The 18078-nt window shown below is 38.9% G+C and overlaps 1 protein-coding gene across 5 annotated transcripts in view; it reads right to left on the bottom strand.

The window, feature by feature from the left end:
- The window catches only part of slc8a2b (solute carrier family 8 member 2b), a 140706-nt gene extending 127061 nt beyond the window's left edge, over positions 1-13645 (bottom strand). For 3 of the 5 annotated variants that reach the window (XM_057350857.1, XM_057350859.1, XM_057350860.1), the window contains exon 1: positions 13498-13639. The gene's annotated coding sequence lies outside the window, so the exon portion shown is untranslated. Of the gene's footprint in view, positions 1-13497 lie in introns of all 5 variants that reach the window. The other 2 variants (XM_057350861.1, XM_057350863.1) reach the window with 2 other exon arrangements.
- Positions 13646-18078: the final 4433 nt, after the last annotated feature.

Raw genomic sequence — 18078 nt, 5'->3', positions numbered from 1 at the left:
GTAAAGATCGAAAACACAAATTTTACTAGGCCTACATCGTTTACTTTTGGGGTTGCTGTGTGAATTTGAGAATATATTGTGTGCACAAGATCATAGTCAAAGGATCGACATCCTTCGTTGTGGCAAGAGTTAGACAGTATACAGAACAGTTAAACCACAGCAGAGATCATTCAGGAATGGGATAAACAGAGATGCCTGAATAAATTACGTTTTATTTTGAATTATGAATGACATAGAAATTCACAGTGCTGATGATTTTCTCCACGTTAATTCTGCCATCATATACTGCAGTACACCGACAGCTGCAGCGCATTGCAATGCAAACATTGCACACATTGAAAGGAGGCACGCGCTGAGTGTCCGGCGCGAACTAGCTGCTTACCCATGCAGTATCGGGGAAACAGATTATATTTTATCGAATGCCAAAATCGGAATTTATCACTTTGATACATAAAGACAATAAAACGACTGGCTTGCAGCAGACCAAATCAGTCCCCAGTCACCGGGATTGTCCACCCCAGTCCGTGCACACTGTTATCAAGTCATAAACGTCGTTTGATACTAACATATGGACAATGCATATAAACACAAACAATCATTACTGAGTAGTATAAAGAAGAGGCCATTCGCATTTCTTAGTATATCACACATTTTAGGCCGCCATGTTAGCTCCCTGAATCTTAGTGCAGAGCAAAAACGTGATTGGCTGAAGTTAGAACGTACCCTATTGGACAACGAAAGCTTGGTAACTTGGTTAATAAAACTTCATTTAAAGAGAGGGAGGGCAGACAAGAGAGAGAGAGATGTATATTTGTATTTTATTTTGTAAATCTTTGTTTAAACTATACTCTATTTCTGTTTTTATATATTTACATATATTATAAACCACGTTAAATTGCACTGAATACATACCACTTTATTTTATTTTATTACTATAATTATCTTTCTTTTCGTTTGTTTACATACTTGCACTATTTGTACGCAGCCCAGCTGCAAATGCTTTGGCAACACGAATGTACATTTTGTTATGCCAATAAAGCACACTTAAATTGAGAGAGAGAGAGAGAGAGAGAGAGAGAGAGAGAGAGAGAGAGAGAGAGAGAGGGGGGTCTTGCTCATTGCCTGGCATCAGTTGCCCTGATGGGTATGTCAATGGTTAAATGTGTAGTGAAGTCCACAACACAACAGAATGGACAGACGCACACAGTACTCTCGGCATGAGAGACACGTGTAAACTTCCTGCTGTCACAGTGACCATATGAAAGCCTACAGGCTCCGTTTCAGATCAGAGAGAGAGAGCCTTTTAACCGTGACACAACCCCTCCAGCATCTATTCAAACTCCACATACCCACACAAATATGTACACATGTACTTTCCTGTGGCTCAGTGGTTAGAGCATGGCAATAGCAATGCCAAGGTCATGGGTTCGATCCCAGGGGATTGCACATATAGTCAGAAACAAAATGTATAATACAATGCAATGTAAGTCGCTTTTGATAAAAGCATCTGCCAAATGTGTAAATGTAAATCTACAGCAGGTGAACTTACATTGCAATCTATTTTTTAATTCAAGCTATTTTTTATTGTCAAATATGGTCTCGTTTCTATGTCGCTTTGATTAAATTCATCTACTCCATGATTAAATGTTAAAAAAATTAACTGAACTTGCAAAACTCACACGGTTATGACATCACTAAATGTTTTGTCCCCATGTTAAACTGTGGGCACAAAAAAGTAAAAAAAGTCTAAAAGCAAAGCCGGACTCACACATACACAGCTGCTCATAGTGTGAAAAAAGTATTTTTATTCACCAACTGATGTTGTGATGCTGTATTCCTGCATCCCGAGGTACTTCAGAGTGAAGTAATAATCTGAACAGAACTGTACCAGCATGCCCTGGCCCGAAGGAGCATCCGTTCTGTCAAAGTTAAACATGTTTATCAGCAAGTTTTCTTCACGACTCGGAATGGATTGGCTTTCTGCTCGTGGGCCATAATTTCGCAGGTCAGTGCTTTGGATTATTAACCTTCCAGGCGCTTCCGTCTTCCCTGAACCAGCAAATCAACTGAGTGTGGTCCAGAGATGAAGAGTGAAGGAGGGGGACACAATGATCTCAACAGAGAGAGAGCCCCCGTCAAGATGACAGATGAAGCGACCAACTGCACGACACCTGCTCCTGCAGCGACGGGCCGCTGGCCAATGAGAGCGAGTTGGTGGGCGCAATGGGGGTCCCGGCATGAGCGTACGCATGCATATGTGTAAGTGTGTACAGTGCCTGTCGTCCCAGCAGACTGTGCATCTGTTTCTGTTTGTCTAACACAAAAATTACTAATCACGTGCCAAGTAATAAAGTAAGGGACTGGGAGTAAACCAGAGATGCATGTGACAGATAAGATATTTCTGTTGTAGATATGAAAGCATAAGCATAAAACATGAGCATAAAACAATGAAAAAACACTTAAATGTACCAAAGCCATCAGAACCGAATCGAAAACCGTAGGCGAAAACCGAGGTTCGTGGTGGGTTAGCTGTATTGTTGCATCCCTACTATGTTACACTATGCAGCTGGCCTTACATTTCGAGTACCACACTCACAAACAGGAAGCAACAGCCATTAATTTATTATTAAAAATCCTAATCTTTTTACTTTGCTTAGAAGAGCAACCAATCACATTTTTTTCTGTAGTATTCAATGTAAGCACAGCAATTTATGCATCATTTATTGTACACATTTACCAAAATGTGCGGTGTACAACGAACACACACTGCCATCAAATGTTTGTTTGCCAACTGCCATACAACTCTAAAAGAAAAAGAAGAACGCACACAGAAGGAATTGTTGTTTCCCACAATGCAACACGTTTGACTTAACATTTTACTTCTGTGACAAACGACTGGCGTAATGCGTGCCACACACTTTTTAAACGTTTTATACATTTGATTGGCATGTCAATGGATAATAAATGTACACAAATTGTATTTAAAAAGAAAAAAAAGACCATCAGTATTCCACCGCAGTAAAGATAGTTTAGCGGTTTGACATTCGGATGTTCTTAAGTTGTGAATCCGCATCGCGCTGCTGTATACATGAACACGTTATCTTATTTTGCACACCGTGATTTGTGAATTCATGTGAAGCGGTTTCCCCGGCATGATATCCACGTTTTATTTTTGTGACTTTTTTTTAAACGCGTATAACTCACGAAGCTGAAGACTTAAATACCTAAAAAGACCGTCATCTTGTCCAGTTTGATTTGTGAATTTTTTCACAGCAAAGTTTTTGTCTGTCAAATCGTGTTAAGTTGTTAGATACGGAGGATGACAAATACACAGTCTTTACCATTGACAGCTACTTTGAGTGTACATGCACTCAAATTTCATGCCAATTTACTCGGCCTAATTTGCGAAAACTTTCACAAACAAATTTCTTCTTTTTTATATAATCTTACACCTGTGTTTATTATGTCCTGTAATAATAACACTAACGGTTCAAGATATTATACATAATAAGCCTATAAATTAAACAAGACAAGTGAGTACAAGTAATGGTACCGTTGTGATTGGTGAATTGTTTCAGTGTTTTCATTGTTTCAATGTTGCTTTACTTAATATGGTTAGTTTCACAAACGGCATTGCAATTTTGTCATGTTCTTATTCATAAAAAAGCTGCATAACTCTTATAAGTCACCATAAAAATGTTCACAAATTGACTTATAGTATATAAGTACTAATAGTGATCTATGGCTTTAAAGCGACACCTACACAACTTAATAATGAGTTTAAAATGAATATTTAGATTTGTGAAACATTTCACAGATCAGTATTTGCCCAAAAAACATTCCTTGAGTCCTTCAGGTTCAAATAAAATCAGTTTACAGGTTACGACAGTCCATCGCCACTCAACAAATGGCCTAAAATGGTGAAAAACACTCTCTTTAGACTAAACTTCATTTGTGAAAACTTTCACAAATTGATTTGACTATTTCGCATGGCCTTATGTGTATTTAAACTGCATATTAATGGTGATCTATGGCTTTAAAGGGAGGACACCTACACAACTTAATAATGGACTCTTACTTAAGTCTTTTTGAGTTTAAAATGACTATTTAGATTTGTGAAACATTTCACAGATCAGTATTTGCCCCAAAAACATTCATTGAGTCCTTCAAGTTAAAGGAAATCAGTTTACAGGTTACGACAGTCCATCGCCACTCAACAAATGGCCTAAAATGGTAGCTTTTTTATGAATAAGAACATGACAAAATTGCAATGCCATTTGTGAAACTAACCATATTAAGTAAAGCAACACTGAAACAATAAAACACTGAAACAATTCACCAATCACAACGGTACCATGACTCACTTGTCTTGTTTAATTTACAGGCTTATTATGTATAATATCTCGAACCGTTACTGTTATTATTACAGGACATAATAAACACAGGTGTAAGATTATATAAAAAAGACGACATTTGTTTGTGAAAGTTTTCGCAAATTAGGCTGCGTAAACAAGTAAATTGGCATGAAATTTGAGTGCATGTACACTCAAAGTAGCTGTCAATGGTAAAGACTGTGTATTTGTCATCCTCCGTATCTAACAACTTAACACGATTTGACAGACAAAAACTTTGCTGTGAAAAAATTCACAAATCAAACTGGACAAGATGACGGTCTTTTTAGGTATTTAACTCTTAAGCTTCCTGTGTTATACGCGTTAAAAAAAAGTCGCAAAAATAAAACGCGGATATCATGCCGGGGAAACGCTTCACATGAATTCACAAATCACGGTGTGCAAAATAAGATAACGTGTTCATGTATACAGCAGCGCGATGCGGATTCACAATTTAAAAACGTCCGAATGTCAAACCGCTAAACTATCTTTACTGCGGTATTTATTCCTCACAAGTGAACAGCACCCACCAATCGTCCATTGGAAGTGTGACAAGATCGGCGTCATAATGAGGGGCAATTTTATGAAGCTCCAAAAAGTACATCCATCGATCAAAGAACTGCTCGACACGGCTTCGTGGTCTTAACAAAGGTCTTCTGAAGCGAATCGATGCGTTTGTTTAAGAGAAATATCCATATTGATAGCGCTATTAACGTTAATGTCTAGCTTCCGTTATCTCTTGGCTGCACGTGAACCCGAGGCTTGTTTTTCCAGGTTTTCAGGACATCTACTTCATATCTGTGAGGTAAGATATACTGTCTGTTGTACTTAAATAAAGGACATTTAAAAATAGTGTACCACTTGCAGTAAGTACTTAAACCCATACCCCATTTCTTGCGTGAAAAGGGGAGGGGCAGAAGAAGGGAACCTCCATCTGCAGAGTAAACCCCGCCTGTATGTGTGGTGCATCCCCATCACGTCGAGAAACACGCCACGAGTGTATGGAAGGCCGTTTGATCAAAAATGTCTTTAGACGTAACGTGTACAGACGTTAGACGCCTGGACGCGTTATACGCCCTTTTCACATGACGTCACGCATGTTCCGTTCTGCAGCGAAGCAGTGTATCATTACTTCCGCTAGCACTCCAGTTCATAAGGTGGCGGTAATGCACCTAAAAGCTGATTTGCCAACCGCCAGTAAAACTCAAGAAGAAGTTACTTCCGCTAGCGCCTCAGAATGGAGTTTACCAAGTGGCTTGCACATCTGCCACAAATACGTCTAGATGATGTACAACGTCTTGCAGACAAATTTTCGCTAATGACAAGGTCAAAGCTAGAGAAAGGATTACAAATTCTTGTTTGAACAGTACCTGTTTGATTATGAAGGTAAGTGTTTTGTTTTCTTTTTGTTAGCGAAGGTGCTAGGATCTTCTTCTTCTTGTTTGTTGCAAGACGGATGTTATGATACACTGCTTTGCAAAAAGGCGGAAGTTAAGTGACGTCATTGTGAAAAGGGCGTATTGCGCCTAAAGTATGGCGTTCCAAATGGTCCTAAAAAATGACTTTGCAGCACACACTCGTCTCACTGAACGTCTCACTCCACGTCTTAAATGTTTTTTGTATTCTGCTATTTATTGCATTGAATTCAAGACGCAGACGAGACGTTGACGTAACGCAGACGTCACGTAAATCACGTGTGGCCGTGAAGCGTCTATGCAGACGTCACGCGTCATTCACATGTAGCAGTGAAGTTATTTGTTTTCATTTTTGCTAACACGTATTGTAACACGCTACTCTACACGGCTTAATGCAGAGTGTCAAGCGTCTACTTCGTTAAATTTCACTTCACTCAATCCTCTCAATGAACGTGACGTCTGCGTCTGTCCTAGGAACTAATGTTTATGTGTTGTTTCCTTGACATTCTGTTAATTGTGTTGCGCACTGGCAAGGATCAGCTGTCAATCTTAGTTTATGCTGTTTGTTATGCTTTGTGTAATGTGTTTGTGCAATACATTTAAGTTTGTTTGTTTGTTTTAAAACGCGCTGCAATTCCATATTTAAGCTACCTTAGTTGATTTTATTTATTGATGCAAATGCAATGCAAAGCTAAACAAGACAGACACAATATTATATCAACAATATTTATATGCCGTGGTGATCAACAGGATTAGTAATTTTTCCTCAGATGACGGTCACGTAATAAACAAGCACTACAATGGCTCCGTCTTTGTTTTTAGGATCAATTAACAGTCGGCATGGAGGTAAGGCTGTTTACTTTATTTATTATTAACATTATAAACAATAAAGCCAGATATTCTTGACAGATCTGGGTTTTGTTACCGGGAGTTATAGAGATGAGCACCGCGTTTTCTCCGCTGTCGGCTTGTTAACCGTCGACTTGTTGAACAGACTTTCACAGAATAAAATAGACCTATATGTTTGTTTTTCTTATCAAGAACATGTAAAACAAAATAAACAAGATAACCATATATCGTTGTGTTTTGTTCGTTTAGTTTTGTATGTCTGGTTTTTGTATGATTTCGCTTTGCGCATGTTTAAATGCAGTTTTTATGTATTAAAAAAAAATTCCAAACCTTGCTTATCTTTTCACCATTAAAAAACCTATATGCAGGATATTATATTAGTGCGTTATGAAAAATGTAAAAAAATACGTCTTTATTAATTTAATTTAAATAAACGAATATTCGTTTTTTAATTAGCTCAAATATTCGAACATGAAATTATTGAAAAATGCCCATATCCCTAAAGTTTATTTAATTGTGTTTGTTATTGTATTCATTGCTAAACTGATCCATTTTTGTTAACACATAAGTTAAAAGGTTAGTAGAGAGGTGGGTGCCAATTTATTTTCTTTTGTTCTTGTTTTCTCCTGTTAGTAAGGAAGGTAGGGTATTTTGCTGTATTTTGGTTCTTTTTTATTGTGTTAGTCTAGTTAGTTACTTTCCCTACTAGGTAGAGTGTCTTTTGTTTATTATTTTGGCTTAACCCCCCTCTTGAAGCTTGAAACCCTTCAACAATTTTGTTAATAAAATAACTATTTTGCTTCCTTTGACATTTGAGGTTTTTTTTAGATATTTTTTTAATTGAGTGATCTTAAGTCTTGCAGCTGACACACACACACAACACCATTTTTATTCTGTTACGTGCCTCCTTTTGAACCCTAGACTTATGGGGGTCGTAACAGGTACAGTGCCAGTGTCTGCATGGGAGAGGTGGCAGCAAAGCAGAAGAAGGTAATGTCATGCGATCTTCTGAAAAGTATTAATTGTGTTAAGTTATTTTTTTTAATGTTAAATAACCTCAAGTTAAAAGCCTTAAATATAAAGAGGCATTTAGTTGCTAGTTTAAATAAAATCTTAATTTAAGATCAGTAAAATTCATGCGAACATGTATTAATTACTTGGCGGTGTGTTTATTGCTTTAACTAACAGTGGCAAACAGAAAGTATACAATTATTTTCTGTTAATAATTGTTTACATAGGTGCATGTCAGACTTACATTAACGTTAACAGCCAGTCGGGGGCGCTTGATAGCGCTTCACTAAACTCACGGAGGTGGAGCTGGACTAAATCAAGCTCCGTCCGTTTTGCGCTGCAGACGCAGACGTCACGTTTATCAGGCGCAGACGTCACGTTCATGCAGAGGAATGAGTGAAGTGGCAGACGCAGATGTCACGTTTAGCAGACGCAGACGTCACGTTCAGCAGACGCAGATGTCACGTTCAGTGAGACGAGTGTGTGCTGCAAAGTCATTTTTTAGGACCCTTTGGAACGCCATACTAAAGACGTAATTTCGTCTACAGACGTTAGACGCGTGGACGCGTAATTGCGTGTAGACGCGTAATCTTAGCGGCTCTGTTGTCAAAATAAGAGTCACATCCAGCAATGCAGACCCTACTGATATTTTATCTTTGCTACTCTTTTCTGTTGGCTGTTATACTTATTTTATTAAAACATGGCAATGATACGCTTAATTTAATGATTAAATCAATAATCATTAAATGATTAATATGCAAATTTGTCCTATAGTGTGACAGCAAAAATGTAGGAAAAAACCAAGAACGAAGATAAATCTCTCTTATGCTATTTTATATGATAAAATCCCTGTTATGTTATTTTATATGATAAACATAAATATTAATAATATAAAATAATGTAAAACTAACCAATTTATTCGTCAACTACCAATTTCCTGTGCTGTGATCCAAAAATAAAATGTTAAATATAACAGGGCTGCTTTTCCTGATAATGTTGTCTCTTAGCTATGAAGACTCTGAAGTTACACCTTAACTCAAGTTATTCCTTTTCTAGGTGTATAGCCTACTTCCTAAACTATACCCATAACTTTCTTACGTCCCACGTTACCAGGTGCTTTCCATGGTGGTGGTTTTGAATAAATATTGATCGTTCGACAATCAATTATTCACTCTATACAAGTGCTGCTTTACTGCATTATGTGAGGTAGTGGCGTTTTTTATAAAATAAGCACTTTAGAAATAGTTGAAGTTGCATTTATTAGGACTCATAGGATAAAAATAAACCAAATTGCAAACTAAATCCAACCATCGATATTATTTAATTTTGAAATGAGTGTGAGATCCCGCAATCGCATGCCCAAATGTATCAACCCCGCTACACTAACTGGCAGTATGGTCATATCAAAGGATCTCAAACTTTGGGTCGGAGGGTCACGCAAAGCCACTTGCTGTTGCGATGCATTAAACAAGTTTATTCCAGTAACTTACAATTACTTGTATAGTTCACTTCCTGGTCAGGGAGCTGTCAATCCAAATCTCACTAACCAATGAGCGTAAAGTGGCCATAAATCCCGCCCACACATGAGATTTGTGCCAGAAAGGCGAACGAAAATTTGAGAAGCGTAAACGAAAACTCGGAAAGCTCAAATGAAAAATCTAGCAGCGAAAACTTCAAAACTATTATTTGCAAAAACGAAACTTAGAAAATTTTTAATAAAAATAGCAGTTTATTTGAAAATCATGTCACATTCTTGCAATTGATTTGATTGTTTTCATTCTCATTGTATATTTTTGTTGGCACAAAAGGAATCCCATACAGACCAACCTTCCGAACGTATAACTTACAGAAGGTATACTTAACTAAGAACGTTTCGGGAAACACATATTAACGGTAAGGTACAACTTAAGGTATAACTTAAGAACGACGTAGCGTTAAGAAGGTTTCGGGAAACGCGGCCCAGATCATTCACACTGTAAAACTAATGTATTCATTGTCTCTCTTAATTTTGTGCATATTATGTTTGAATGTACTTGAATGCTGTATGTTTCAGGATAAGTTAAGAAGGTTAACCACAGGTACAGTCGGTCGAGGACCAGGCAGACACGCACAGAGAACATCAGACTCAGAATATAAGATGCGCAGAAAATAAAACACAAGTAAAATCCAAGACTCACAGTCAGCTACTAGGCAATGTATAATTGGAATTGAAACATTGCTTGATTTAATGTAAATTTGAATGTCAGTTAATGACATTTATTAATGTAGTAAAGTTAGTAAACTATGCAAGTTATTTTACAGACTTATCTTTAAATGGGTTGATGTCAAATGGAGTTTACGTTTATAAATTGTCATTATATGTTTGACGTAAATTTGACTTGGCCAATAATTGTTTACCTTTGAATGTTTTACATTGATTTTGGTTACTGCTTCACTTCTTGAAAAGGTCTCCTACAAGTCATACTTTTACAAATATTTTTTTGGCACTTAAATCACTATTCTTAAGAACATTTCTATAACTTTTTATAAATATGGGCCCTCACCTGTGTTTATGTTTGGGGAAATACCAGTAGATTTCGCGCCATGCAAGTGAGATTAGCTAGTGGGAACTGTGTCATTTCGCCATTGCGGTGACTAAAAAATCCAATTCATTACTTGCAATAAGTTTCGATATCTTGTGTAGGCCTATTTTGGTAATTGAATTAATCTTACGTTTCATTCATATAATGAAAAATCAAGTTTTAGGGCTACCCTTTACCAGAAAGAATGAATGTGCATTTTCCCCATATTCCATTTAAAAGTATTTTGGTGGCGAAATAAACCTGTTTAGGTGGTTTCTGGAATGAAATTGTTTGAAATATACTGTATGTAATACAATAAACATTTTTTAGCTAATGCTGCTCTCTACATTTTTAACTGATTGACATACGGACTATATTTCAGTAAACCGTGCAATTTAAACATAACTTCTGATGTGCATTCATGTTCACGGCATTTATAATAAAAAAAGAGACGACTGTGCACTTGATCCGCGCTGCATGACACATCACGTGTGGGGTTAGGGGCTACTACATCCCTGAAATTTGTTTGCAGGGAGGGATGTCTGGGTTATAACCAGTCCCGCGTTTGGCTTTTGCGGACCTGGGATAACGCATTTTAGATTCCTTGTGTGCCCGTTATATTCAATTAACTTGTAAATTAAATGTTTAATCAACCACTGTAAAACAAGCCCATTCTCATGAATGAAATGCGTATAAATAACACGCGCTGATGCAATATCGTGTAACTCTCCAAAACAACGGGTGTCAAATTTCCCGTATTTCAAATTAAAATAACGAGAAATACATAATGCATCCTCTAAATGGCCTAGTATTAATCATTATTAATACTGATATAATGATTAATCTTAAAAATCAGAAACAGTTTAGCAATAAAATCCTAACAATATGTAGCCCATACAATTTTCATGAATAATTATTATTTTCTGTTCTTTTTTCCAGAGTGCATCATAAATAAATAACATTTTCTGCGCTACAGGTTTTGCTTCTTGTTCTGGTGTTAAAGTCTAAAGAGTTTTCTATTGATTTGTTCAACACAACGTGCTTTTATGCTACTAGTTTTTATTTATATAATAGGCTACAGATCAAAACCAAACAGACATGGAGATAGAAATGACATAGAAAACGACATCAATGGATTTATATGTGGAGTAGCCTACGGTGATTAGAGGTCCCATAGTAAAACAAAAACAGTTTTTGTAATTTGTCATGTTAATAACGTTCCAAGTCCGTTATTTTATTTACACTAAATCCAGAAATGCATGCCCGGCTACGTTGCTGCCCAGGAAAAGCAAAAGCGAGCACGATAAAACCATAATAATTCAAATTCTGTGTCCTCATAAACTACATTTACATAAACGAATATTGGAATAGTTTCATGATCTTCGAAAATAATATTAAAGAATCTGCCATTCCCTATATAGTAATTATGTTCAAGATTGCAGAAGCCCGTGCGCATCAGTGTGCCTTTTCTTAAGTTACACTTATTTTCCTCCTGTGTTTTTTCTTGTAAATCTGCATTGAAACACTTGGAACATTGCAAAAAAAGCACTACATAGAATTTAATTGAACAAGTTAAATGCTCCAGTAGCAGCAGTTTTTCCTTTACATATTTTAATGTGGGTCCACAATACTCTAACCCATTGAAATTGGTTGAGAAACGTAAACGTTATTCACGAGTTCGCCAATGCAAATAATAATGATGGCAGGGATAATGCTGATAGCAGGGGTAGGTAAGATATGCATATGGCGTGCTGTCCAGGGAGCGGTCTCCTAGCTCGCCGGTTCCTTTCTAACCCGGAACACTCTCCCCCTGATGTGGGCGAGTGCGCCGAGCTCGGAAATGGGGAGATGAGACGGGGAGGTGGAGGGGTGTTGAATTACTTGTAGAGATGTCTCGCTTGAGCTGATAGGATTGCTGATAGCGAACCAGCCGAGATGATTATGTGCTCCGGCTTCTCCTGAACTTTGTTAATGAAACATAATTTATGCTTCATACAAAAATAAAACGCAGCTTCCTCGTTTACTGGTTTTCTGACATTTTTCGTGTTTTTAACATGATTTTAATCTTCATGTACTGTCCATAGTGATTCGGATATGCATAATACTGGACAAATATGTGTTATGTGTAATGTTAAAATGCAAATGAGAACTCTCTCGGGATCCCTTAGTGTTGGGGACTCTCGGCTGCAGCCCATGTTGCCCATTGAGTTGACGGCATAATCCATATAATTTTACAAATGCACACATTCTTGAAAAACGCGTCGGTAGTTGTTAAGAAAATTTCGCAAAGCCATGCTTTCGATGGTCTGTCTGTACCGCTTGTATTTTGAAATGCCCTCTTCTCCCCTGTCGTAAAATCACGTATATGCTGACATATTCGGAACTAGGACCGTATGCAATGCCACGCATGAGGGAACATCACGTTTATATGTATAATTCATGAATGACACGTGGTTAGGCTAATGATGACGTCAAGACTATATGTTTAATCAATTTTATGCAAACCTTTCCGTTTTCTGGCTTTCCATTGGCTAAAACCAATACGTCTGTAGACGAAATTACGTTTTTAGGCGCAATAACGCGTCCACGCGTTATATCGTCTGTACACGTTACGTCTAAAGACATTTTTGATCAAACGGCCTTCCATACGAGTGGAGCACATCCATGACATTTAAACCGCTTTACCTTCTACCTGACTGAACGCACTTAATTAATAACCTCATTAACAGCGTATAAAACAATGAGATGAAAATGACCCAGAACCTCTCGTTTGTGCAATAACATCGTTTATGTAACCAGGACAACGTTTACAACTACAGCAAATCATGGACATTATGGGACGTTGTGACTGATTTACAACAGATCACGAGGAGGAGAGGGGACCGACGCGTGGACTGACTTCACTTATAAGCGTTCACACTCAAAGAAACTGTCCTCAGACACTATAGAGCTTAAGTTACACGAGCCAGAGAAATAATACAGAAATTAGAGTTCTACAGCCGTCATTTATACTACATATCCATACACAAGCATCTACTAAAGACATAGAAAACGTATGATTTCAATATTCCGCGAAAGCGTTAACAGAAATACAAACGTTCTCAATTCAGATATTCTCTTTTACTTTGAATACCACAAATAACGTTACGCATTAATGGACTCCCGCAAAAAGATGAAACACGCGTGTTTTCTTTCTGCCATCAAGCATTTCAAAATCAGACAAGAAACAGAATGAATGTCAATGTGAGGATGTGTGTTGTGTTGTCATACCTTATATCTTAGTGTGGTGTGTTCTTTAGAGCAGGGGTGGCTGTGAAGCGCATGTTGCTGATGTACAATTCACTGAAAGCTGCTTCGGATGTCCTGCTCTCTCTCTCTCTCTCTCTCTCTCTCTCTCTCTCTCTCTCTCTGCGGCTTGACTGTTGCAGAAACACTCTCGCGCATCAAGGCTTGCGCGTCCTGGGTGGGGAGGGCAGTGCGCGAACGCGCGCTGAGCACAAATGCGAGTGCACGCAAGTTATAGGTTTCAAGTGTGACAGTCTGTCAGACATGAAAAATAGTGTCATGTACTGTATATTCACCTTCTTTAAAAGCATTTGGCAAATGTGATTTGAACGGTTACCATGTCCACAGACATTTTTAAGAGAGCCTATCAAATAAGCAAATATTGTCCCTTACATTTCATGTATGCCTATAATTTAGTTTATACCACATACAATTCATAAAACTTTTACACAACATCATTCCGGGTTTTGAACACGTTCAACCATCCTGAAATCTGTATTTAAAAAGTCAACAGCGCCATCACCTGGTTGCAATGCTGAACACACACTTTAACTTCAGTGAAAAAATATAAAACATTTGGTCATACAACTAATCATAACTTTCTAGTTTACAAAGCAGCCAAATTGTGTCAACTGGTGTGTAGAGTGTATATTAATTTATGCGTAATATAATGTATGTTTAATACGATCTCGCAATTAATAGGCATTTGCTTGCAATTCATAAGGTATACAAGAATAAACATGTTGTATATCACTGTCTCTGTGAATCAATAATCCACAAACTGCAGGTACAGTGCTTTTATAATTGCGCAACGAAGACTAGAAACAACACAAAATAAAAATAAATATGTGTTCATTTGATTATGTCAGACCACGGTGGCCTGTATCACGAAGCGAGATGAACACTGTGTTGCAGAGTAAGTTTTGAAATTGACAAAACCAGACAAACCTGGTTTAGATCTGGGGCCCGTTTCAATAAGGTGGTTCAACCAACACCGTGTTAAAATGTGAACTCTGAGTTGTTTTACACCGAGATGTTCAACTTTTGAGTTTTTGTTTCAGAAGAGCTGATTTGAGTTAGTTCTATCAACTCTGGGTAGGCTTACCTTGAGTTAAGAGCTTGCACCACAACTACCAGTGGCGGTTCTACATTGAATTACACCCTGGGCGAGACAACCTTCGAGCGCCCCCCCCCCCCAAAAAACCCCACAAAATTCTGCACAAACAGTTATATTTTATTATAACAACATAAGTGAAAATTGTATTTCTCAATTAGTTTTTTTTCATGTCATCACATTGTTTAGAGCATACGAAACAAATGGTAAAAACATTTTTGAAAAATGATATTTTATTAATATGTTATGCTGTGAAATATATATATTACATGAAATTATATGTATAGGCAAAAACAATGGGATTTTTTTTCAATCACCAATAACTTTTTGGGTTTCAGGATTTTTTTAAACCAAAATTTGTATAAAGATGATTCTCAACTATGTTATGAAAGATATAATGGATTGAATTGATACACCATTTTACTTTATGCAATATGTGGGTAAAATGGCCATAGCATTCAATGCAATGTATCTATACACTGTATCTAATTTGCATATCGTCGCTGTCGGGCGGGAACCTCCTATGTCCAAATTTGGTCAATTTCACAAATAGCGATCACAAATCGATGCTATTGGTCAGTCCCCATGTGGGTCTGTTATTTTTACAAATTATTAACCAATCCAAAGTGTTGAAAATAGCTTGAGAGCAAATCTCTTAACTCCATTGGACACTTCAACTGTCTGAGAAGTCTCGTAACTCCACCTCTTCTTCACTCCGCGGGAGCTTCTCGGCATTACGTCTCCTGATTGAAAGTTTTTTAGACAATAACGAGTGAAAATAGTTAGGTTAGATACATTTGAGTAGGTCTGTTTTGTTAAAAATCGATAGCTGTAATGCTTCGGTGCAGAAGCAAGCCAGTGAGCCACGAATGTAAATTTGCGAGCAGATTCGGCTTATTCCCGCCTATTAGACAGCCTAGTCAGCTCATCGTTTTTTGTATTACATCTCTTATAGTTCTTAAACCTTTAAAATAGAGTTTAGGAAGATGTATGTAACCACAGTCGTTTGCTTTGGTTAACAATTGAAGCCTTTTCTCTTGTCAAGAGGCTCAACGCGACCGCCGACTTTATTTGCGTGCAGATTAATTTCCGCCTATATTAGACAGCCTGTTTAACGTTTTATTTTGGTATTGCATCACTCATAGCTCTAACGTTTAAAATAGAGTTTAGGAAGATGTATGTAACCACAATCATTAGCTTTCATTAGCTCTTAAAGCCTCGTCTGTTGTCAAAAGGCTCAACGCCACCGCAGATTTTGATGAACACTGCTGGCATCGGCGACGTCTGTGTCCGTACCATTCTTATCAATGACAGCGTAATCTCGTATCTCCCTGCTCCCAAGTTATAAATCTTGTATCTCCGATTAAACATGGTTTTGGGGAAATGTTGTGTTAATGTTGGTACACAACAGTATATGATAGCAATGTAAGGTATAATACCAACTTTAACGATAACTCAAAAAATATACAGTTTTTTTAACTTCCTGAAAAATAATGGTTTTGGAGATACGAGGATTCCGCCCGACAGCGACGATATTAATGTGTTCTTGGAGCAAAATTTAATGAAAAAATATGTGTAATAATTGGAGTAATAATTGGCAACATTTTAATAATAATATTGTAACGGGGTTCAATAAAAGGAAGAAAGGAGGCGGGAACCGGTGAACATTTAACACTAAACTTTAATAAAAAATAAACAAACAATAATACGGAAGTAAAAGTAGGCCGGCAGCCCCTCACGGACGATTGCCGGCCACACAAACATAAACACATAAAGAAAACTTAACATATGTCCGGGCCCGGTCCTCTCTCCTCGGCAGTCCCGTCGATTCCTCCCTTTATGCTCCCAATCTCCTCCGTGGGCGATGCGGGACCGGCGCACGCACAGCTGATTTCCATTATCACTCACACCACCGGCCCCGCCACCACGGCTCCCGTCCCGCCTTCCTCGCCACATACCCCCATCGCTCCTTACAGGCCGGGGGATACCACCGAGAGTGTACCTACTCCCCCCCCGGACAGCCAGTCTCGGCGTTCGCAGTGCCTGGGGGTATGTACGGACGAGAAGCGGAGACGGGAGCATGAGGATCGACAGGGACGAGAGAGGGGAGAGAGGGAAAAAAAAATTGTTGGTCCGGTTCCCTGACACGCTGTCGCTCGGTCCTCAGCCCAGCCGAGAGGCTCTTCCTCGCGGTGCTACGTTGTGGTGCTGGACGTTCGGTGGACGGCCCGATCCTCCTCCGCCTCCTGGCGGCCGGCGATGGCTTCTGGCAGCCTGCAACGAGTTCCCCGTTTCCTGTTCCTCACCATCATGGCTGTTGGCAACAGAATTCCGGCTCACGGCCAACGGCGGCAACTCCTACGCTCCCTCTATGGCCGCCATCCCACCTCGTCCCAGGAGCACGGCCGCGAGCTCTCTGTCCCCACTGATTCCTCTCGCTCCAGCACCACTGCCTCGGGCAGCCGCTGGCGGACGTCCCTTGTCCGCGCTGCCCAAACTCCTCAGCACCGCGAGGCCGCTCGGTGGCAAGGGCTCTTCGACAGCATGTCCCTCCTTCCTCCCAGGTTTCGGCACCAGTGTAACGGGGTTCAATAAAAGGAAGAAAGGAGGCGGGAACCGGCGAACATTTAACACTAAACTTTAATCAAAAATAAACAAACAATAATACGGAAGTAAAAGTAGGCCGGCAGCCCCTCACGGACGACTGCCGGCCACACAAACATAAACACAAACAAAACTTAACATACAGTATGTCCGGGCCCGGTCCTCTCTCCTCGGCAGTCCCGTCGATTCCTCCCTTTATGCTCCCAATCTCCTCTGTGGGCGATGAGGGACCGGCGCACGCACAGCTGATTTACATTATCACTCACGCCACCGGCCCCGCCTTCCTCGCCACAAATATATATAATATTTCATAGGAATATTGATGTATAATTTATTTCCATATTCACTTGTTGTGTCTCCCAAAATGCCTGATAAACATGATTAAGTCCTGATGTCCTCTACAGTGGACATGTATGAAATCAATGCCCTGTTCTGTAACAGAAAGTCATTTTTTGCTTTGAAACCCCATAATGTTTTGACATAAGGTCTGAGATGTTGGTTTATGAAATACAATTTGAAAAGTAGTCCGATTTAAATTATAATTACACAGATTTGAAAATTCCGTTGGCTAATTACAGGGCCTGCAGGGGTGTCCAATGTCGGTCCTGGAGGGCCACTGTCCTGCAGAGTTTAGCTCCAACTTGGCTCAACACACCTGTTTGGAAGTTTCTAGTCTGCTTTGTGAGACCTTGATTAGCTGTTCAGGTGTGTTTGATTAATGTTGAAGCTAAACTTTGCAGGACACCGGCCCTCCAGGACTGGCTTTGGACACCCCAACGTTAACCCAACGGATGGAAATAAATAATAACTGAACTTGTAACAGTTTTGTTGCAAAGCACAATATTATG

The sequence above is a fragment of the Triplophysa rosa genome, linkage group LG14 (genome assembly GCF_024868665.1).
Source record: "Triplophysa rosa linkage group LG14, Trosa_1v2, whole genome shotgun sequence".
Classification (NCBI taxonomy): domain Eukaryota; kingdom Metazoa; phylum Chordata; class Actinopteri; order Cypriniformes; family Nemacheilidae; genus Triplophysa; species Triplophysa rosa.
Note: the sequence above shows the minus strand (reverse complement) of the source record. Positions and strands in the feature narration are given on the sequence as shown.